The sequence below is a fragment of the Teleopsis dalmanni genome, chromosome X (assembly GCF_002237135.1).
Source record: "Teleopsis dalmanni isolate 2A chromosome X, ASM223713v2, whole genome shotgun sequence".
NCBI classification, from domain to species: Eukaryota; Metazoa; Arthropoda; class Insecta; order Diptera; family Diopsidae; genus Teleopsis; species Teleopsis dalmanni.
Window position 1 is genome coordinate 2,881,840 of NC_051848.1, and position 25,243 is coordinate 2,907,082.

The 25,243-nt window shown below is 28.2% G+C and overlaps 1 protein-coding gene across 4 annotated transcripts in view; it reads left to right on the plus strand.

The window, feature by feature from the left end:
* The first annotated feature begins 7,186 nt into the window (after positions 1-7,186).
* LOC119662049 overlaps positions 7,187-25,243 on the plus strand; it is a 72,514-nt gene continuing 54,457 nt past the window's right edge. For all 4 annotated transcript variants that reach the window (XM_038071588.1, XM_038071592.1, XM_038071589.1 and 1 more), the window contains exon 1: positions 7,187-7,205. The gene's annotated coding sequence lies outside the window, so the exon portion shown is untranslated. The remainder of the gene's footprint in view (positions 7,206-25,243) is intronic.

The window sequence follows — 25,243 nt, forward strand, 5'->3', positions numbered from 1 at the left end:
TATTGCCGTTGTGCTCTGGCAACTACTATCACTTGAGCTGTCATTGTTATTGTTGCTTTTTATCGTACTTGTACTTATTCGTCATTTTATTCTTTTTTTATTATGTTTCTTATTGTTTTTTTTTATTTTTTTTTTCATAGTTCTATTGTTGGTAGTTAGTTCCTTGTTTTGTTGTTGTGTTATTGTTGTTGTTATGTTATTGCTTTTGTAAGTGAAGGCTGACAAAAGTACTTTAAATGTGCCACTTGTGCCAGTGAAAGATGAGTGCCGCCGCAACGTTTAAGCATTTCTAATCCCATATATAGATATATATATGTTTGGGTGTGTGTGTGTGTGTGTGTGTATGTGTGAGTGTCAGTGGCTGTGTACCTGCATATGCTGATGCTGATGCTGAATAACGTATACTTGACGTTTGACTGCGTAAGTAGCTTTGAATGTGAACATTTTGACTATCTCCATTAGGATTTTAAGCCGGCTAAGCTTATTAAGTTATTTGGAATGTTTTAAAAGTGGAAAAATGAAATTTTATTAATATATTTATTTTATAATGAAGTTTTTCGAACAGTAGTGAACTATAACAACAAAAATTCATTTTATATTATTTTAATTAATTGAATTTTCGACTGATCATATAGCTATTTCAAGTATTGCTAAATACCTATTATCAGTGTCTTGGAAATAATACTTGTGTATAATTATACGTGAATAATTTTCTTGAGAATGCAAGTACCAGATATTGATTGCGTGCCCTGTCAAATTTGAAGCCAACTGACTAATAAAAAATTTAGAACCAAAAAAATTTATAAAAATAACTATATCCAATATTCTACATATTATTTGTTGATTATCTTTATTCGATATAACAAGTGTCCTATTGAAACGAATGAACGCATCACTAGTTAAATATGTACTTCCACTGTAGTTCACAATTTCGAGCAACCACTGTATTATATTCTACACTTCTAAAGTCTATTCCTCATACAATAAAATTTGAAAAATATCATTAAGCGAAGTCCATCATCCTATTTCTAACAAATTCTCTTTTTATGATTTTCTATTACTGCAAAACCGCTGATGACTTTTAATCCATTTATGCAGTGAAATGTGGTTGCTGCAAACCAAAATGCAATTATACACATAAATCCAAAAAAAAAGTTGACTTTGATTTTGACGTTTACCTGTCATTATCAAATGTTGCTGCTCTGCATACATCAACGTCACCAGACATTGCATGCGCTAAACTGAATCTGCACTGCTTTGTGCTGTGCTGTGCTATCAATCGGCCACCATTTATGCTTTGCTTTCATTTCACATACACAAATATACTTATATATATATGTATATTGTTCTTTTGTTTGTTTGTTTGTTTGGTTACTTGCTTACTTTATACGTTATTACGTTATCTATGCTATGCACTATTGCATATATGAAGCCAAACACACCTTCTCCACTGTTAGCAGCAACGAAAAACGAAGTCTTACGACAGCCAACGAATTGTTTTGCAATAAGGCGGCAGGGAATGACATTAATGATGCCTGCGACGACGACAACAGCAACAACAACAACAATTCAATTAACCTCGACCTTCACTTAGTCGATGGCAGCGACGATCGACGATGGCATGACGTCAGTTTAGCGAGCGCATAATTTTTCTGCTACTATGTCTGCTTTTATTGTGTTGTCTTTAATAAGTATAATAACGAAAAGAAAAAAAAAAGAAGCACAAATAAAAGAAAAAAATAATTTCTATAAAATTCTAATGGTTAAGACAAAAAAGTATTTGAAAGAATAGCAAAGCAAAAGAATAAAAAAAAATTTGCTATGTAATTTTCAAGGTTTTTCCATTTTATTTTTAATTTATATTTTATTAATAGTTTTATTTATATTGTATTTAAATTATATTTCATGTTTGTGTTTATTGTGTGCGCTGCTTTGAACTGTCACAAGTGTTGACATTGTTTAACAATTTTTTATTTATTTATTTATTTATTTATTTGCCAATAAATTAAATATTAATAGGAAAAAAAAATTTTTTTTTTTCTTAAACATGCTGTTAAAAAAAATCTTAAAAATTAAATATATAAATACACACTTACAACATGAGGCAAAACAAACAAAAATTAAAAAGATTAAATTAAAATTCATAATACAAAATACAAAAACATTGACAATTTGGTCAACTTGCTGACCGTCAACAATCCAAAACGCATTCATGCAGCAAATACGGTAATAAAAATTCATAATTTGTACCATCATAAATTCTATAAACGCACAAATGTTCATAACAACAACAACAACAGCGAAAACACAACACACTTTAATATTATTAAAACAAAAAAAAAATGTGTAAAAAAAATTAAGTAAAAAAAACATCAAAAACAAAATATGAAAAACGCCTTCAAATCATAAATTCAATTTAATTGTTGATTTAAATAGAGCTAATATATAATATAAAAATGCAGCCCAAAAAACAAAATCAAAAACAAAAAAATTTTAACTGTAGCACGTAGTGTAGGAAAAGCAACAAAAACATACAAAGTAAAAAATTCACACGCGCATGCGTAACCATTGCCAAGAGCAAAACCAATACAACCAACAACAACAACAGTCAAGAGCAAAAAAAAAAAAAAAAGAAGCTTGAATGAAAATGAGAATATTACACCATACACAGTATTACTCGCACTTTAAACAGCAACAACAACAACAACGACGACGACGACGATAACGATAACGAAACCGAAAACGCCACATGCGACCATGTGACCAACTAACTATTCAAAGCCAAAGCCAAAATAATAGCGTGTAAATAAAAATACAAAAAAAATCAAAGTTACAATTGGCAGCCTTCTTGTTGTTGTTATTGTTCTTGTTACTTTACCACTAACAAGCATTAAAAACCTGTCTTGCCTTAAAAGCAACAAGAACGACAATGCAAAAAAAAATGTATAAAAAGAATAAAGAAAAAAAATGAAATTTGCAAAAAGCGCAAAAAATAAAAACAAAAAAATACTAAATGTAATCATACACAACAGCCAGCCGTAATTGCTGCAAGTCTGGCTTCAAATGAATGCATTACGCGATTATTGTGCAGTTGTGGTAGCACTGTTAACATTATTGTTATTATTATTTATGTTGTTGTTGTTATTGTTGTTGTTGCTGTTGTTGCTGCTGTCATTTCAAGAACTAGGTCAAGGTTAAGCCGTGTGCACACAATTCCTTGGACCAAAGTCGTTCAAACGTTGCCGTCATCGCGTCATCAGTAGCCAATGACGTCGCGTCGCTGTTACCGCAATTACAATATTTTCTTATTGTTGTTGTTGTTTTTGTTGTTGTTTTTCATTTTCTCTGTTTGGTATTTTGGTATTTGAAGTTTGTTCGAATGTATTTAAGTTGCTTTTTTATGTTTAAGCCATGTTTGAGTTGCAAGCAAACATGTTCTGTTCACTGTTACCTTGCCTTGTGTGTGTGTGTGTCTGTGACACTTGCACTCAAATGTTGCTAACATTTACAAAAAGAAAAAAAATTAAACTAGTTTGTTATGGTTTCAGTCGAGTTTATAAGAGAGTTGCGTTTTAATGCAAAGAGTGGCTTACAAGAGTTTGGTAATACGTTGATTTTCCAACATAAAATTTAAGAGTTTGAAAAGTTTTCATACAAAATAGCGTTGTGTTAATCTAGTGTATCTTAGGGAAATTATTTAATGTGAGTGATATTTCATATATAAAATAATAAATTTACAAGTATCGAAAAATTAAATTCACAATTAAAAATAGTAAGAAAAAATAATTACTCAATAATGTGAATAATTAAAAAAATAATTTTTCATCCCAATTAATATGATTAAAAATTTCTAATCTGTTTAAATATTTTGTTGATCCAATACTAAGGAACTAATTTTTTGTACAGAATTTATTTTCTTTGCTTTGAAAATTAGTTCAAGATTTAATAATGTGCAATAAAATGCATAAAACATCGTAAAACCGTCATTTTATGCATGTGTGTAAAGTGAACATCTTATCAGAATAGTCGCCTAGACAATCAACGGACGAACAATCCTATTCGTCTAAGGAAACTGTGGTGGTAGGTGGATAGCATCTGTAAGCAAAAAGTGAGGCTTTAATTTACCAAAATCATCTATTATTAGAACTGAATAGAGAAGACTACCACCCGGCATGGTACAGGGAGAAGAGGGACTGCTGATTTTTTTTGGATTTTTTTTTTGGTGTTGAATGAAAAATATCGACGAATGAATAAAAAAATATTTCCATTACTGCAGTGTGGAAAACTGTATTCAAGCAATTAGAAAGGAGAGTTGAGAGTCGAAGTTTATCTGAACCAAAAGGCATTGACGTGGTAAAGTGTGAAAGTGAATAAGTTGTCGAGAACAAAATATACTTTTTATGAAAAATGATAAGTTAGCACATATAGAGCTATTGTTACTTAAAACAAGCTGTTAGTAAAATATATATACAAACATTAGGATTGATTGCATGGCATACTAAAGAGAATTATCCATTATTAAGAACATCCATTAAACAAAAAATTTCTTCAATATACTTATATTATACAAATCTACAACTTTCTGACACGTTCCAGTTAGAAAAATTTTCATAAACGCCTTGTTCTTATAACTAAGCTTAATAAAGAAATTTAATAGAAATAATAATAAATATAATAACATTAATATTGTATAAATTTATTCAATTTGTTAAAATTTGTGCTCGAATATACAACTTCCTCATTCTATCTAATTAATGAAATTAATACTTTCATTAATTAACAATTAACAGTTTAAACCTGCTCTACTCAGATATATCTACTTTCATTATTAAAAATGTTTTTATTATTTTTTTTTTATGTAAAATATATGCTCTGTTGTAATTTGGAATTACCTCTTAACAACTGTAAAATATATATATTTTAAAAGGGGGGAAAATCCCCCATAATTAATTGTTTTTTCACTTAATTTTCACGCTTTTTACTTGATTGAAATGCATTAAAAATAAATAAACCAGAGTTTACCACAACCCAAAGCCACGCCTCATTATTAACGCCCACTCTACACAATCACTTCAGACTTAACGCTTAACGCTAAGCCAACTTATGTAACTGTGTGTGTGTGTGTGTATGTATGTATGTGTGCGTGTGTGTGTGTATGTATGTGGTTACGTTAATATGCAACGCCACTTTGCAACTGAGCCTCTCGCGCTCAGCGACTTAACCCATCTTGGCCACTGTTTTAAACCGCTTACCGCTTACTTTACTTAAGGCTATAACCACATACACACAAATTCATATATTGATATATTCATATATATAAATATATATATATATATATATATATATATATATATATATATATAAATATATATATATAAATATGTTTATAACATTTTCCCGCTCTCAACAGAAAAGTGCACTTGAAACATTAGCAACGCTCATACGCATAAGTGCACATCTCAGTTTATATTTTTTTGTTTATATAGTTTTCCTCCAATTCATACTGTACTCATACTGTACAGAGCACAGCACACTGGGCTTATATATAACATATGTTGGGTGTGTTTGCGTGTGTGTGTGTTTGTATTATGCCTGCATGCCAAATTGTTGCCGTTTTATGTTGGCTGGCACTCGCTGGCAAGCTTGCCTTGCACTTGAGCTTAATTCTGTATTCAGGCAAAAAAAAAAAAAAATAAAAAAGACAAAAAAAAAATAAATAAAATTTAAATAAGGTAAATAATAGTTTATATGCAAAAGCATTAAAAAATATATGTATGTAAAAAATATTTTTTTTGCATGCATATGAAGGCATCTTAATTAATTACTGCAAAAGTATTAATTTCAGTGTTGTGTTTTTATTTTTTTTATTTTTTTTTTATCTTTTATTCTTCTCTGTCATTTACAGTTCGTTTTTTTATACCATAATTTATAATTATTATATGTTTTTATTCTTACTTTTTTATTAACATTTATTGTGATGGTTCATTATAGTTCTGAATATTTTATTATTATTATTATTATTTTTTTTACCGTTTATAAAAAAGACAATTATATTAATTACAGATTGTAATTTGTTTATATCGAATCAGTTTTTTTCGCACCTGTTCATTCATTTTTCATTTTTTTTATTATTTTAATAATATATTGAATTTTACGTCCATATATTATTATCCAAAAATTGCATGAAATAGTTTTTTCTTGAAAAGTTGAAAAACATTTCACTATACTTAACTCAGAATTTATTAATTTTACCAGAATGAAATACTTACTTACTTACTTAGTTGGCCATTAAAGACGTGAATCGTGCTTGGCCTTGGCCGCATCAAGTAGCCTCCGTCAGCCAGCCCGATTAGTTGCTTGCTGGCGCCAGTTGGTAGTACCGAGCGCACTCAAATCGTTTGTGACTTGATCCTTCTACCGAAGATCCGGACGTCTTTTACCACGTTTTCCACCTGCGAGTACCGAATCAAACACCATTCTAGCCGGAGCACTTTCTTCCACTAGCAGGGCATGATGAAGCCAGCGCAGTCGCTTCATTTTTATGCGCTTAATTATGTCTTGCTGGTTGCAAGACTTCAACTTAGGGTCATATGGTTCATTATAACCTTCACTGTTAAATTGTATTTAATTTTTAAAATACTTTTGTTTTATTTTTTTTTTTATATTATTTCAATTTTTATTTAATTTTTAAAATATTTTTATTTTATTTTTGTTTTTTATATAAATTTTTTTTTTTATTATATTTTATTTGTTTTTCATACATTTTTTTTTATTTAATTTTATACAAATAATTTTGAAAAATTATAGTAAAGTGTTTTGATATAAGTCTAAAAAATTATATAGGTATATTCGTAAAAAATATTTTCTCCTGCTATTTTTAATAAGTTTCTTTATAAAAATTTTTTGTAATAACTTTATCATTATATTAATATATAATATTAAAACTATAATTTTTTATTTATATTCAAACAAATTTTTAGATATATTGAGGATGACTATCGAAGATAGCCGAAATATTGGAATAGTACATCAATAAAATATAATTTGTTTAAATATCAATAATAAATTTAATTTTTTAATAATTTATTATTAGTTAAATAATAATTATTATCTGAAATGATTTATATACTTAAAATAATATACATTTTTAATATATATATTTTTTGACATTCTTTACAGAAAAACAAATGATTTCTCTTAAATTGGTGAGTTCTTTATAAATTGAATTTTAACTATATTAACTTAATTTAAATTTATATTAATATTTATGATATTAAACCAATATTAAATGAAATTAAAAAATTATTTATTTTAAATTTGAACGAAAATGTTCAAAAAATCACTCATACGCCACGTACGATTTTTCTCCGATTGTAAATCATTTTAAATTCCATTTTTTTTTAACAAAGTTATTCATTTATAAATTTTATCAATAAAAATTATTTTGAATGCATATTAATAAAAACTAATAGTTTTGCCAAAGTTGACTATTATTCGATATTCATAATAATAGCAATCGCCTATATTTTTTCGTTTGAAAATGAGATATTATGTTTTTTTTTGCTTAAAGACGCTAGTAAAATGATACTTTGTATAATTATGAAGTTTAATATGCAAATATTAAGGTAATTAATTAAGCTATTAATATTAAATATTAATATTCAGTTTGAAATTGTACTAGTTGGACGAAAGGCTGCACAAAAGATCTTTCAGGTCGCAGTGCATGTACAGCCTATCCGTAATAATAATATTAATAATGAGGCTTAATAGCTGGTGTATTGATTAAAAATTAATTTTATATTACAAGACCCTAATTTTCAAACTTTAATCCGTAATTCGGGGAAACCCAAATTTCTAGAAGAAACTATGTTATGAAACTATGTGTCGTTTATAGTATAATAATTCTTTTTTTCCTTTACAGAGCCAGACACCTCTAGAACTTACTATCTATCTACTGTTTTGTTGGTCATAAATGATTAAAATTTTTCATTTGAAATTTGTTGAGTTCTAATAAATAATTATTTCATGATTATTTATTACAATCGCGAACGTAATCACAATTACAATATCTGTGTTCATCGTCAAGTTGTTAATTAATTAAACAATTAATTTTAGTTACTAATTAAAATAAGTGATTTTCACACTTTTTTGCTGTTTGTAGTGTTGCACTGAAGTTCGCAACATCTCTGCTCCCCCTCCTCTATTCACTATTCACTACCTGTATTAGTGAATACTTTTGGATTTTATGGTTTTGGCTTAATTTGCATTTGCATGCATTTAACATAATTGCAATTCCAACAACAACCGCTGTCATCAACAACATACAATCGCATTACGAACAACAATTGCAATTATTGCAACTCCATTAATAACAACAACAATAAGAATGACAACAACATGTCAAGAGTATAAAATTCGAAAAAAAATCCCACACCTCGTCACATCACATTTGGGAGGCAGACGTTGAGAATATCTTCGTATATATATTGGAATTGCATAATTCTTGGGTTTTCTACGGCGGCTAAGTTTTTCTGTTGTCTCAGTTTTTTTTAGTTTTTTAACTGAAATTCTTTGTATTTCATTGGTTTTGGAAAACCGCATCCACACAAATGACATTGTAAGAAAATGTGGTTGCACTTGATGATTCGCGCACTTGCCTATCTGTCGCTCTATGGCAACCTCCATCATCGCCACTGCGGTATAGTATCTTATTGCTGCTCTACCAACGACTAGCTGTGCTGGCCTCATGGCACCGCATAACTAACCATAACCAATAATAAAACCTCAACTGACTTAAACGGTTCAAATGTTGAAATACAATGTCTGTCCGTTGTTTCTGGGGATGACTTACTAATAAATTGCTAATGCTGAGATGCCGCTGCTGTGTGTTGTAATGTTGTGGTCTCTCAGTCCATCTGACGCTTCATTGCATAAATCATGCGCTTAGTCAATTGAAAATTTAAAAAAAAAAAATAAAAAAATTTTTATAAAAAAAATAAAAAAAAATAAAAAACAAAAACAAAACAAACAAAAAAAACTTATTGCTTATAATGATGATCTCTGCGTTGGATGCTTGATAGGTGCTGCTATTTCTGCTATTTCTGTGCTCTGCTGCTAATATTGTTGTTGTTATTACTATTGTTGTTGTTGTAGCCTCACCACTTGTTGCTGGCTTACATTGCACTGCATTTCATGGTTAGTGCTGAGTTTTTTTTTTGTTTTTTCTATTGACTTTGAAAATTGTTTGCGTGACGTTTCAGAGGCAATTTTTTTTTTCAACATTTTTTCGCATTCTGTGATTTAATTTTCATGAATCTGTTTTTTTTTCTTTTGTTATTTGCTTTTATTACTCTTTTTCATTAGAATTACTACTTTTTTATTATGGTTTTATTTTTATTTTTTTTTTCTGCTCATTGAAACTAGTTTATGTGGTTTTCGATTAATTTTCTTTCGCTCCACAAGCGACCATAAACTGATTTATTGTGTATTTTCCTCTCGGTTTTATGGCATCCGATTAATTTAATTAGTAGTTACTTGGGTTAGTCATTAAAATTTGTTTGATTTGCTTTTTAATTATCTTTTAATAATATTAAAAAATGACTTTGTTTTTTTTTTAACAGATATTCAATCTTTTATTTTTACTCTTTAAAAAAATTTAAATAAAAAAATTCGTCCGAAGTTAGGATGTCCTAAACATTTGCATTTGGACTTCCATTCGAATGAAGAAGTGTATTCTGTTCAATGGGAGTCTGTTCTGTACAATTTCCTTATGAGTGTCTGGCTTTAGTCTGGGCCAAGTGGAGATAGCTAATTCAATAGTTTCTACCCTCGTCCGAAGTTAGCATATCTTCAACAGCTGATGTTTTGGTATTCATTCCAATGGAAAAGTGTCTCGTTTAGTTATTTTTTTATTTTATTATTTTTTATTTATTTTTTTATATATTTTTTTTTATTTTTTTTTTATGTTATTTTATTTTCAATACAGTTACAGTTAGTGTCGGTAAGAGCCAAATAGAAGTTTTATAATTTTTAACTTAAAAAAAATTAAAATTTTTTTTATATACGTTATAAAAGAGTTCTTATTTTGTTATAACTAAAATTTTATAATAAACTTTTATTATAATTTACTAAGTTTCATTAAAAAAAAACAATTTTTCTTATTATTAATTTTATTTTATATATTTACTTTCATTTAATTATTTATTAATTATTATATTTCATTTTATAGAATAATTATTTAATTATATTATAATATTTCTCTTTTTATTTATATAAAAAGAGAAAAAAAATTATATAATTTTTTACATTTATTAGAAATTTTTTTTCTTGTTTGTTTTCACTATATTTTACTATATTTACACCTTCAGTGGTCTTGAAATTATTTTTTTTATTCGTAATTTTGTTTTTATTATTTTAATACATTTTTATTTTTTTATAATGTTTTCTCCTTTGATTAATTTATGTTGGTATTTTTTTTAATAAATTTTTATTTTTGTTATAATTTATTATTATTAGTTTTGAATTTATTAAATTCTTTTTTATGCTTTTATGATATTTTTCATTTTATTTATGCATAAAAAAAAAATTATTTATTATTTATATTTACATTTAAAGACATTTTTTTTTTGCTATAACTTAAAAGGAAATATTTACATTATTAGTATATTTAGCATATATTTTAAGAAACCATATTTTTTATATTATTAATTTATTATTTATAATTTATTAAATTAATTTATAATTTATAATTTTTTTTTTTAACTTTTAATATCTTATTATTAATTTATAATATATTATTATTTATTTTTAATTTCTTATAATTAATTTATCTTTCATTATTATTAATTTATAATGTATTATTATTAATTTATAATTTAGTATCATTCATTAATAATTTATTATTATTAATTTATAATTTATTATTATTAATTTATGATTTATTATAATTAATTTATGATATATTATTATTAATTTTTAATTTATTATTATTAATTTATAATTTATTATTATTAATTTTTAAGTTATTTTTATAAATTTATAATTTATATTTATTAATTTATAGTTTATTATTATTAATTTATAATTTATTTTTATTTATTTATTTTATATTATTATTAATTTAGTAATAATTTATTAATATGACGTAATTAATATGACGAAATTATTAAATTCATCATTATTCTTTTGTATTCGTTTTACTATTATTTATAAAAAAAAAGGAAAAAAAAAATTTTATATATGAAAAACTTTTTTTTCACATTATTTAATGTTGTTTTCTTTTCTTGTGAATTAAAATAATTTTGCTAAAACATTCTAATTAAATAAATTGGCGTACACGTATTCACAAAGCATAAATTAAATCAATGCTTTTATCTATGCCCACAGGTCTGCCTGCATGCGTTTGTTGTCATAATTTTGCATATAATTTATGTCTCAGATAGAATGTATGAGATATACTCTGCACATGCATCACAATATATTAGTACTTTTAGTATATTTATTTATATATATAAATATTATATCTGAAAAGCTAATAGCGCATAATTTTTATTTACTGGCAGCAAAATTTATTGTCAGCAATGCGAGATAATCGTCGACAATCGCTAAAATATGCTGCTGCACGCATACCTCAATGCTAAGATAAACTAAAAAATAATTTATTCACATCTAACTCGTATATGTTATATCTATTTAATATATATTTTAATTTTTTTTTTTCTAAATATAAAATTCAAAGCACATAATCGGTGCTATATTTTACGACACTTGTCATAAATGAAAGAATAAAAACCGATTTCGTTTCTAGATTAGCCGCCGCAGGTAATTGAAGATTTCAGTTCTGTTGCTACTTGTGTTGCTATTGTTAGTATTATTATTATTATTATAGTTGTTGTTGTTGTATTAGTTGTTGTTGTTTTTGGTATTGAAAAACTCAAATAAGATATGAAACAATAATTCAGCCTCAAGTACAAATCAACAAATCGGCCGAAATTGTTTAGAATCACAAATCACAAACCGCATTTGGTAAGCAGCAGCAATTGCTGGCGGTGAGTGAGCAACAAACAAATACGCAGACAAGAACACCTCCGAAGGTGATTTTCGCATCCAAATAAATTTAACAAATATATATATATATATAGAAAATTCAATTTAGAGAAAAAAAACAGAAACAACAACAACAACAGTAGTAGCAGCAATAGCAACAGCAATAGCAAAAAATAAAATATAAACAGAAATGTAAATGAAAATGAAAATGAAAACGACTACTTCGCCTCAGGGACAAGGTTGACATGAACTAATTTCGAAAAAAAGCTAAAGCATAGGCAAAAGTATTGCCAAGTTGTATTTTAGTTAAAATCTCCAAAGAATTTTTACAAACAATAGACGAAGTCGGATTGCCTGCCTGCCTACCCAACCAACAGATGGCAACAATGAAAATACAACAGCTGCTGTTGAAACTCTGCTAAAACGAGAACTGCTCATATGGCCGTAGTTGCCACTGTAATGGAAAAGCAATAACAGCCTCAGTCTCAGCCCCAGCCTCAAAGCCAATAAACAAAATACGCAGCTGATCTTGAACTAATTTGGTATTTGCAATAACACCAATTGCTAATGCATATTTTGTTGCTAACAATTGTTGCTGTTGCTGTTACTGTTGCGACTTGCTAGTTGATTGCTTGCTGATTGTTGGTTATTGGTTGTAACTATTTTATTGCCTTAAGTAATTAGAACACAAGACTCGACATTATTAAGCCACTTATCAACTTAGTAAGTAAGATAAACTATTATAGTAAATATATAGGCTAAGTCACAGTAACTAACAATAAACATACGAGGGCTGTTTGTTAAATCAGTGATTCTGTTTGAAATATTTAACCCAAAAAATTATAAAATATAAAAATTATAATAAATAAAAATTATAAAATATCACAAAATTACATATAAAAATTAAAATAAAAAAAATAAAACAAAAAATAAAAATATAAAAACAAATTTAAAAAAAAAAATAAAAATTAAAAAAAATAAAACTATAAAAAAAAATCAAAAAAAAACAGAAACTGGTAAATGAACAAAAGAAATTAGACTATAGCTGAGTTTTGAATTTATATATTGGCATAATCACTTCATTTGGATCTCTACTAATTGTAGAGTCTAAATTCTTACACTTACATATATGGTAAATACTGATGTGGTGAGATATACCAAAGTGATATCAACAGTTAAATCAAAGCAGATTAAAACAGTAAAACAAATATATCTGCGAACACTTCTGGAAAGTGATTAGATGGGCTTGTCTTCAAAATACTGTAAATACACACAATACACAACTTTCCTATACATCGTTTTTATACAGATAATCGTATAAACTATCATAAGTACAACCACTATATAGTGAGCAGTGATGTGGTGAGATTTGTCAAAATAACATCAAAAGTTATAAATCAATATAGTAAATCTTTTAGTTAACACGCATATATTTCTCAAGACTTCTGGGAACTGATTACATTAATATACTTATAAACCACTGTAACACACCCATTTTTTTTGAAAAAATGCTTCTACAAATTATTAAAAATGCCTTCAATTCAGGAATTAAACTTATAACATTTATATGGTAAACTTTTTATCAAACACAGAGTTATAATTACTTTAATCGAGCGTATTGACCGTAAAACATCTTAAGAAGTTAGATATTTCCATGACAAAGCTCAGTAAATCACTTTTGAATGATCTATTATAATGTGGTGAGTTTTTATTAAAATTTTAACTATCAAATACAGAATTGTTATTATTTTATTAGAGAAAATTGAACCTAAAACATCTGTAGTACGTAGATAAGATAACGACCATAAAATAATGACGATATGCTTTAATTACTTATTTACTTACGAGACTTTGATAGATGTATATATATGAGTTTTGTTTGATGACAGGTGTTTTCTTCACATTCTAACGAAAATAACTTATAACCTGACTTGATTATTTCCTTACGAGATTTAGGTACATATGTGTAACTTGAACTAACCAAGCTGAAATTGTAAAGAAGATGTCCTTACATACGTCATTAGTCACATACTTACAGTCCAACTATGCAACTATGTAACTTAGCGACACAGATATGAGTTTTTGATACATACGAGATGATTTACATAATGCCTTACGAGATTTAGTTACACTTTAGATTAAGGTATGAAACTTTAGTTGATATATATGTAAGATAGTCTTAGAAGACATCTTACTTACATGCTAATAAGATTAACTTGCAGACACGATTTGATTTCCATACTACTTTCTTACGAGATTTGGGTAGATATGGAGATGTGAAGCTTAATTACTTGCAAGATATATACGATATAAGTTGCATGCTTACAACTCGGCTTAGTTACGTAAATGCAAGTCTTGGATACTTACGAGATTATCTTAATAATTCCTTACGAGTTTAGGTACATATGTATATGTTGAACTTACTATATTAGTTATTTGTATACATGTTGGTTTGCTTATACACTTAGAACTCAATTTAGTTATGCAACTGAAATACCGAAATATTAGTCTTAGATGCTTACGAAAAGATTTATTTATTTACGAGACTTAGATAAGTGCATCTGGGGCTTGCTTACATACTTACGAGATAACTGACTTTCATACTAACAAACCAAACGTACTTACTTATTTTATAACTTAATTATCTACATTACTAACTCAGTTACTTGCAGTCTTAATAGAAATCAATGAGAAGAAAAAAAAAATATTTTTCTTTTAAATTGACATTTGTGGTTTTGTTAATGATTTTTTTTTTTCGCTTCTATTTCACAATTGTTTTTCGTTTGTTTTTCTAGCCTTTTTTTTGTAATTTTGTGGCTTTGATTTTTAATTGATTTTGCTTTCGAGGCGTGTTTAATGCATTTTCTGCAGTTCACAGTTTGCAATTTGCAGTTTGTCGCTTGACATTTTGTTAACACTTTTAATTAATTTGCATATTCGAAAATGGTTTCTCGTGATTTTATTATTTGTGTGCGAAATCGTTATTTTTTTTTGTTTTTTTTACGGAAAACACAGTCTAAGTAAAAAACTTTTTTTAGAATTTTCAGACTCTGAATTATGTGTTAAGTTTTATGTGAGGTTGGTTTTTATGAGTTTCGTATGCGGACACACGTATTTCGTGTTTTTTCTTCGCTTTTAACTCTTAGTTACGTTTAATAAATTAGTTCCACAATTTGAATTCTTCACATTTCTGAAGGTTGCAGAAAATGTCCAGTGATTTTGATTTTTACTTTAAGCCAAGTAAATCAGTCTTTTTTAGTTGCAATCCAATTCTAATTAATAAATAAATCAGTCCATTCTAAAATCTATTAAAAGCGTTACCTATCCTTAGTATCGTGACTAGAATAAGCACCATTTGAATGATTTATTTTTTTTTCTAGAATAGGCTGAGAGTAGTCTAAACTGCTTAGTTTAGAAATTAATCTTAACGTAATAATATATATGTGTTAAGAAATATTAGAACACTAGAATAGGCTAACTAGTCTAAACTGCTTAGTTTAAGAACTAAATTTTAACGGAATAATAAATATGTGTTATAAAATATATAGATATACTAGATAACCCGACAAACGTTGTTTTGCCTTATAAATTATTTCTAGTTTCTAGATAAATTTTAGTGTAGACAAAAAGTAACTTACTTATTATAAGTGTGTAAGTATGTGGTATATGCATGAAATAGGCATGGAGCGCTATGAACGAAAAGGCAAATAAGAATAACAAACGCCAAACAATATTATTTTTAAGTTATTATAGTTTATTTATTAAATTATTGATTTAAAATCAATAGATTTGTATGATACCAAGTTCCCTGGCAACAACTGTTGTGTCTTCAAATTTAAATTGTCTTGGATTGACTGTAAATAATAATAATGATAATGGGCCAGTAACATTAACCAACAACAGTCGAAGATAAAAGCACTCAGTGTGTCTTGGATTAACTGTAAATAAGCGTTCGATTTAAATAAATTGAGACCTGCATCAACTGGTGAAACTTGCTTGCGGGGCATCCATTTTTTTGTTTGAGCCCATGTGAAATAGCGTGGTACTTGTGAATAGAGTAATGTTCTTGCAAAGGCACCAAAATCATCCGTACTATTACACAATTTAAAAAATGCAGTGAGTGTAGATTTAGGTGGATTTGTACCACGATCAATCACTGTCTCGTTCGTGAAAAATACACGCTGACCGTTTTCAAGATGGACGGCTAACTGAACAGCTGCTAGATCCCGTTCATGAATTAGAAAACCGAAGATACGCCAAGCAGCTTCATTGGAGCTGATGTACCGACCAATTTGGTAGAGCGTAATTTCACCGTTTTTGTTCATTGGAGGAGCATTTATATTAGTATTTTCTACTCTAAACACAGCCATATCACTGCCTTTATGGACATACTTATATATTTGATGCTCTTCACAGAACTGCAAAACTCAACATTAATAATGAGCATTGTATGTTTAGCTTAGCAGAGGCGAATACGGCACCACCCGCCATTGTCCCCCATTATCGGGATTTCTTCGACGATATATTGGATATCCGTCGGTATTTGTTATAGTATCATTAGTGAAAGCTTTAGATTTCAATTTTTAGTACATTTTCCATCTGCCATGCAAGGCGAAGACGAAGAACGAAGTGTATGTAAATGCTCGATGTACTTGTTGGCGTAGTTACATAAAATATTAAGAAAAAAATTTTTCTTTTTCAAAAATATAAACAAAATTTATGTCAAAAATAAAAAAATTTTTTGTTAAAGCAATAAGGATATTTTTGCTAGGTTGGGACTCCCTAATCACTTTAGCGGTATGAAAAATAGATAGTAGCCGATTCTCAGACCTACTGAATACGCATATAAAATTTGGTAAAAATCGGTAAAGCTGTTTCGGAGGAGTACGGTAACTAACATTGTGACATGGAAATTTTATATATAAGACCGCAAACAGACATCGTTTGGCCTTGTGACTTATTGATGGTCTTTGCAAATGCCAATCTAATAGAAAATTGAACGTGTTTGAATTAAATTGGCTTGTCTGTGAGAATCATTGGAATTCGTGGCAATAAAACTTTTTCGTTTCGGACCTTGCGATTCAAAATGGTGGCTTCGATAATGTTTTTCATCAATTTTTTAATTACCAATCGCGTACTATTGCATAGCCGTGGTGGGTTCAAATTCCGAAGTAAAATAATCGGTGATCCAACTTTCAGTCGTAAAATGTGTGGTGGGATGCCTGGCAAATCCAGTGAGTTTAAAAATTCTGCTGGATAGTTTACAACTTCGTTGGTATCACAAACTGTATCGATCGATTTGTATGATATTAAGTCGCCTGGCAATGTCTGCTTTCTCTTGAAGTTTAATTCATCAACGTCCACGTTTTTTTTTGCTGCTAATGGCTTTTTCTGCCAGCCACCCATGATTTATGTATTGTATGTGTACATCTGGAAATACGCGGTCAATGAGAGCATTTTGGGAATCAACGATAGTGCAAAAATTAGGGGGCAGTTTTATGAATTCAGTATTTTCATAGACAACAACTTTTCATATTATAGCAAGTTTACTTTTTCAAAAATATAAAAAAATTTATGTCAAAAAAATAAAAAAATTTTTGTTAAAGCAATAAAGATATTTTTGCTGGATAGGGACACCCTAATCACTTTAGCGGTATGAAAAATAGATAGTAGCCGATTCCCAGACCTACTGAATACGCATATAAAATTTGGTAAAAATCGGTAAAGCCGTTTCGGAGGAGTACGGTAACTAACATTTTGACAAACTTAATTTTATATATAAGATAGACTATCAACATATATAAGTAGTTTTGTTTTGCAAGTAAAAAATTTTCAACTTCATTTAAATTTGACTTCAAAAATAGTCTCAATATTAAGTGGATACATATATATATATATATATGAAACTAATACTAATAAATACGAATTAATGCTGAACTTTCATTTTCTCATAATTTAACTTAAAAGACTAAAAGAATTCTCTACACACAAAAAACTGCTATATTACACAAGACATCATCGTTGTTATTGCAAATTTGTTTATATCAATTTTAAGTTTTGTGTTTTTACTTTGTTTTTGCATTTGCATGGTGCAATATTTTTAATTCACTTAGTAATATTTACTCGATTCAACAATACCTCTGACTGTTTTCCTTATGCGGAAAACAAAATGGGTCATTAGGCCTAAGTGGATCCCTTTGAAAAGCCGATAAAATCTAACCTAATCCAATGTAATTAATATGCATTAAAAATATTAATTTTATTATATATTAATATTAATAAAAATAGTAATTTTATTTATATTAATAAATTACAAATAATTTAAAAATTTTTACTATTATGTTAAATATTGTTAATTCTTATTTGGTTAATCCCATATTGTTAACGAAAATATTTATTAAAAGATTATTTTTAAGAATTTCTTACCTAACCCTCTTATTTATTTAAAAATATTCAAAATTAATTTTTTTCATATTAAAATACACATTTGGGCGCTGTTAGCTAGCACTTTGCCTCTTACTTATTTTACTTTACTTTACTTATTTTTTTGAGTTAGATGGAAAGTATCGATAACCACTGTGTGAAATTTTAGCAATTTAGCAATTTTTTTTGTAAATTATTTTGTTTTTTATTGAATATGTTATCACTGTTAATTGCAGTAGTATAATAAAGAAAATAGTTAATTAATTGTCCTTAGCCAAAGCTTCGTATAGTTTCATTCGGACGTTGTTCTTCAATACCCGGGTTTGTATAGTTAGTTTTAAGTGGCTGGGTTCCAGTGCTCTGGGTGAGATTACTTCCAAGTTAGTTTAGTGATTCCTAAGTTTGACTGTGTACTTTTTTGTGTTGCCGACAATCACATCCGCGACTATTAAAACAAAACAATAAAAAAATTAATTCTTCTTAGAAATGTTTAAAGTTGAATAAAAAAGATTTCCACCACTGAGCCGAAGGGTAGTGTGAGAAACTCTATGCCAGTAATTAGGCAGAGTACTTAGAAATAAATAACCTTTCTGTAGGCTCAGTCTAAGCCAGAGAGTATGGGTGTGGTATGTGAGAAGTAAAGCATATGGGAGAAGTAGGGTTATTACACAAGTGTGATAAATAGATTAGTTATAGAATCTGCGTGAAAAACTCTATTCCAGTAATTAAGAGATAAATAACCTTAGTGTAGGCTCAGTCTAAGCCAAAGAGCTTGGGTATGGTTTGGGAAAAGCAAAGCATATGGATGAAGTGGGGAAGTAGTGTTATTACACAAGTGTGGTAGATAGATCAGTTATAGACTCTTTTAAAATGGTCACGAAAGCTACAGCTATATAGAGTCCACTAAAGGCATCTGAACTGGGCCTTGTGTCATTTTAAATATATAATTAATTGATTTAAGAAAATTTTGTTAAAAATAATTTTCATCCAAAACTTTTCCCTAACATTTTAAATTCATTAAATTTTTATGTTTTTTATTCAGCATTAAAATGAATTATAAGTCTTCTAATTTGTGTTTATCTAAATCCAACAATTGCATTGCTATGCAAAGTTATAGCAAAAAATCTAGTATTTTCATTTAATATAGAAATTAATAAATGCAATTAAAGAACACAAACTAATGGCAAACGCTGCGTATGAGTAACCTTTCGAACCAAATTCGCAAGCGAAAATGCAAGCGAATTAATCTGTTGTTGATGATTCATGCTGACAATACGTGCGTTCACTGTAGGATTGCGAGGGCAGGGAGTGAGCAGCACAGAGTCAAGCACAACACTGCACAGTGTGCAGTAGTCATTGTCATCCTCCATGCAGGCGCCCGCACTTGTGTACCACACGCTCCTCCTGCTTCTCTTACTTAACCAGCATTTGGCATTACATTGAAATGCATTCGTTGTTTCAGTTTTGCCTTTTTCAGTATGAAATTATATGGCAACGGATTATGTGTGAGTGTATGTATGTGTGTGTGTGTGTTTTTACATGTGTGCCTTTGTGTGGTTATCATGCAGTCAGCTACATTTGTAATGATGCTAGAATTAATGATTAAAATGTTGCTCACCACTTCGACGACGACGGCAAGCTGTGCTCAACAATAAATTGGAGAGAAAAAAAAAACAAAAACAAAAACAAAAAAAAAACTCTTTCTTCTGTTATATTTTATATTTATTAGCAAAATGGCGACACGAAAATAGCGGTGAGTTAGAGCATATGTTTTTTTGCAAATTTAACTGAATTAAGTGAATTATATGAATTACAATATTTTCTATGATAATTTGTACCTAATATCTTTAATGACAAGAAAAAAATAACTTGAAATAATAACTACTAGATATTGTCAAAACATACTCGTGAGGCATTACTAATTAAAACCAGTATAATAGATCCAGCTCAGTTTATTGTGATGAACTTAAGTATCATCTGGGGGAGGAGGCTATTGAATACTATATTACCGTATAAGTCTCAAAGAGCTGAAAGCCTACAGAAACCTTTACTCACAATAAAAGTGATGTTTAAAAAGCGATCGTAGGTTAACTGAAACCCTATGGAATGCAAGTCCCTAACTTATTTAATTTGACAGAAAGACGAGAACGAGACCAGATAGGGACGATAGTAAGAAAAAAAGATCGATACAAAAACAAAAAAGAGGAGAGAAAGAGAAAGAGAGAGCGAGAGAAACAGGAGAGAATCAGGCAAAAAGAAGAGGAGAAAAAATCAAAAGAACCGAAAGAAATTCGAAAGATAGGAATGTGGAGAAAGAAAAGAAGAAAAGGCGTGAGACACACAAGAAATTGGCGAAAAAGACAAAGAGGCGGCAACGTGGCAAGATAGGCGCGATAATATGAAAAAAAGGAGTAGCGATATAAAAACAAAAAAAAAAAAGAGCAAGAGAGAAGCATGTGAGAATCAAGCAAGAGGAAGACGATGCAAACTATATTCAAACGCATAGCTTTAATTGGTATCACTTAAAATTTAAAATGGAGACATTTATTGTTGTTGTGTACTGATACATGTGTTAAGACCACCATGATATTAAGCCTTCATGGCGATTTATAATTTTAAAGTACTATGCTTGGTTGGTTGCAGTGATAGGCTGTTAAATAACTTCCATGTACCTCAATTGGCGATTTTTCGTCATTTTGTTACCACATTCCTCGCAAGAACCTCTAGTATAGAAGAGTCGAGACTAAATCCATCCCGTCGAATTTAGATAATTTAATAGGTCTGTCCTTTTCACCGATGAACAGTCTGATAAACTGAAATATCTTAAGAGAAATATCTTCGTAAAAACCTATTTCTTCTGGATGCCAAAGTCGGACATGCATAGCGAAACTGTTTTATATTTTCTTTTTCCTGTAAGTTGCAACACCTTCTGCAGTAATGATTATTAGCAAGAAATACAGTGAGGCTTGCAGTGTTCACGCAATTTTTTTAAATGAAAAAGTACTATGAGAAAGTACTAAGTAAAACAATACAGAGTTACAAATTGTACTCATCCATTTTTCTCATTTTTAATCATTTTCTTGTTGTCTATATAATGACCTCATTTTGTTAATGTATACAATTAACGCTAAGGTTCTAGAACTCTATACTTTATAATCTTTAGTAACTACTGCATTGTATATATTTTAAGATAAAAAGAACTTTGGATTGGCCATGTGTTTACTCAATTATAAAGATCAAGTATTTCTAAACTTATATCTTTTTAAAGATTAATAAGAGATTAAGTTTATTATAACTATAATAAGTAATAAATATATTTTTCCATAATATAATATTATTATATTATCTATAATTATATTTTTCTAAACATTTGCACTAAGTATTGGCTTTGAAAATGCCTTGATTTTTTTTTCAACTATTATTGACGTAATTAAGTACCAAAGTCATTTCAATGTACATTCATTCCATTGCAAATATATACGAATGTGTAGTAAACATGCATGCGTATAGACTTGTATTATTAATAAGCAGTACTTATAATATATATCTCCAACTAAACAACAATACATTTTTCTACCGATATGCAATATAGCTCGCTTGTAAGTACAACAATCTCACGCAAAATGACCTTCGATTGTGCTAAAATAGGTTTCGCATTGCATGCTCGACTCGGATCGGATCGGATTGGCTGTGCATTGGTCGGTTGCATTGGAAAAGTCAAGCTCACGCAGCACAAATTGACCTTATTCTAGATGTATGTAGCGCTGTAGCTTGAGTAGCTGAGCAAAAACAATACTATCTCAGCAGAAATGAAATTATCTGTGCAAAAACAAAAGTATCTGAGCAAAAACAAGAGTATCTAAACTAAACAAAAACAAAATGTATCTCAGCAGCTAATTGTGTGATCACTCACATAGGAGTAAAAAGCATTTTTGTCATTTTTTGCTTCTTCTTCTAAACTACAATAAATTGATAAAAATTATACTCTACTCTATACATTTGTATGTATATAAATATTTATGTATTTACACATAAATATTATACTGTATATATTATGTGGACGCATTGCTCATTCAGCAGTGCCATGGCACTAAGCATTGTTTATGTTTTTTTTTTTTTAAATTATTTTTTTTCTAATAATTTATTTTTTTTTTTTCATACTAAGTTTGTTAATCAATTATGCGTTCACATTACTCGTCCAAACAAAATGATTACGAATGCCACAAAAAGCACATTAAGTGACCTTAAAACGTTGTAATATTGTGTATAATTTTATTTATTTTTTTTTTTTTGTTTTATTATCACTTATATTCTTTAACAGTTTAAATATAATTAACTTTATGAAATTGCAGTGAAAAAAAAATCTTTTAAAGAGGGTTGAACATACGAGAATACATAGATCCATCATAATATCATGACATGATTTAAAATTTAAATAAATTTCAATTTTTTAAGTCGTTTTACATATATTTACTTTTTTATGCAAACAGAAATAATTTTAATTATAATTAAGAAAAAATATTACTAAAAATATCATATTTTCTCAGCAAACAGGTCAAGAGCTACATTTTTAGCGACCATACAGCTGTTTTGAGTATTACCAAATATCCATCAGCAGTGGTCTTGGAAATGATTTTTGTATTTATTTATTCGTAAATGGTTTTTTTGAGACTGCAAGGACCAGGAATCGAACTCGTAACCTGCCAAATTTGAAGCTCAGAGTCAGCGCTCCTTAACCAACTAACTCAAAGCCGTACTTGGCTTTTATGTTCGCACATTATTCTGAAGTTTTGTTGATTTGTTATGAAAGTTTTTATTAACAAACTCACTTGCTGTGTTTATTTTAGAACGAAATCATAAACCAGTTGTAGAATAATTGAATGATTTAATCATATTTTTATTTTTAATTGTTAAATTTCAATACTATTCTATAAAATATTGATAATATAAAATAATATTTATAAAGTTATTTTTTTCTTGCCTAGAATGACGCGTCTTATGACGAAAGGAAACTATTTAAAATTTAGAAAGGTTCGAATAAAAATGAAAAGCCAACAACAAAAATTTTAGTTAATTTAATGAAATTTGGCTGACCATATAATGCTATTTCAAGTATTCCCAAGTAGTCATCATCAGTGGTTTAAGGAAATATTCGATTTTTTTTAATAAGTTTATAGTCCGTATATAATTTCTTTATTTTGCAAGTGCCAAGCTTATTTATATTTAAGGTTATCAGAGAAAGAAGAGGACGCATTTAGGTGTATATTTTTCCAACAATTTTTCTTAACGTTTCAGAAATTACTTTTAAGTCTTAGTTCATTAAATTATTATTTTAAAGAATAATTTTAACTTATTTAAAATTTTTTTTCTAATAAAAAATAATAATGAACTAATACAAAAAATATATTAAATACTAAAAAGAAAATTATTTATATTTTTTGTAAAATATAGCAATGCAGTCTTTATCTAACGAAAAAAAAAAAATTTACAAAAAAAAAACAAAAAAAGTAGTCACGAATGAATTTTACTTACACAATTTATTAAACCATCAAAATAAATAATAAAATGATATTTATTGCTTCATATGCAAGCAAACAAGCACGCACACACAGATAGAGAAATACACATACTAACTCACACTGCTATTTTACATAAACAAATTCAACTGAAATGTTAAAATAACTCAATTTATTTCGCAAGCATTTTTATTTTCCAATGCAAGGCGGCAGTATTTGTTTTTGCATTTTTAATGTTAAACTCTTAAATTTACAAATGATTTGAATTTGACGCAATTGTTGTTGTTGTTATTATTATTATTATTATTATTGCTGTTATTGTTGTTATTGTCACTGCAACAGTTGTTGTCCATTAAATTCTGTTATTTGTTGACGTCTAGTATTCGGTTTCATATGCACGAGTATAAAATTCTAGTTGTGTGTGTGTGTGTGTGTGCTGCTGTTATTTTTGTTGTATTGTTGTTTTGTTATTATAAACTGCGTGCTAAGGATTTTTATATTTGTTTTTGTATGTGTATTTGATATCGTACATTTTTTTCCTTTTGCTCTTATAACTAACTCATGCATACGTAATTATTCCTGTTGATGTTGTTGTTGTTTTGTTGTTGTTGTTGTTATAGCAATTGTCTTCCTGTTGATATTGTTTTTTCTTTTTTTTCATTGCATTTAATATAAACTGAATTTATTTTTGTTTTTTTTTTGTTGTTGTTGTTAGTTTTGTTACTTCAATTGCCTTCCTGAAAATCTTTCGTTCGGTTTTTTTTCAATGCATTTAATTTGATAGCTTAAGGCTTAGCGCCTTGTCTTGTTGCGCAGTCTATAAAGTTGTTATTGTTTTTATAATAAATTTTTTGATTTTTTAATGTATTTAATTTAATGCATTTAATTTTTTTTTATTGATAGTTTCATTTCTTCAGACAATTGTTGTTGTTTTTGTTGTTGTTTTATTTTTATTGCTTAGCCTTTTCTCTTGCTGTGCAATCAATAAGTTCATTATTGTCTTCTAATAGTTCCTTTTTTCTCATAGTAGCCAAAAAGTGTTGTTGTCATTGTAAGTATAATTTTCCCACGCAGTTGTTGTTGATTATTACTCACTTTTGTTGTTTATTTTTTTTGGAATAAACAATTATTGGGTTTTTTCAAAATCATAAGAATGCATTCTTTTTGTCACTGTCATTCATTGAATGTTATTGTTGTTGTAGTTACTCGTTACTTTAATTGCAATTGCTGAGGCTGCGATAAATAAGATTTTCGTTTTG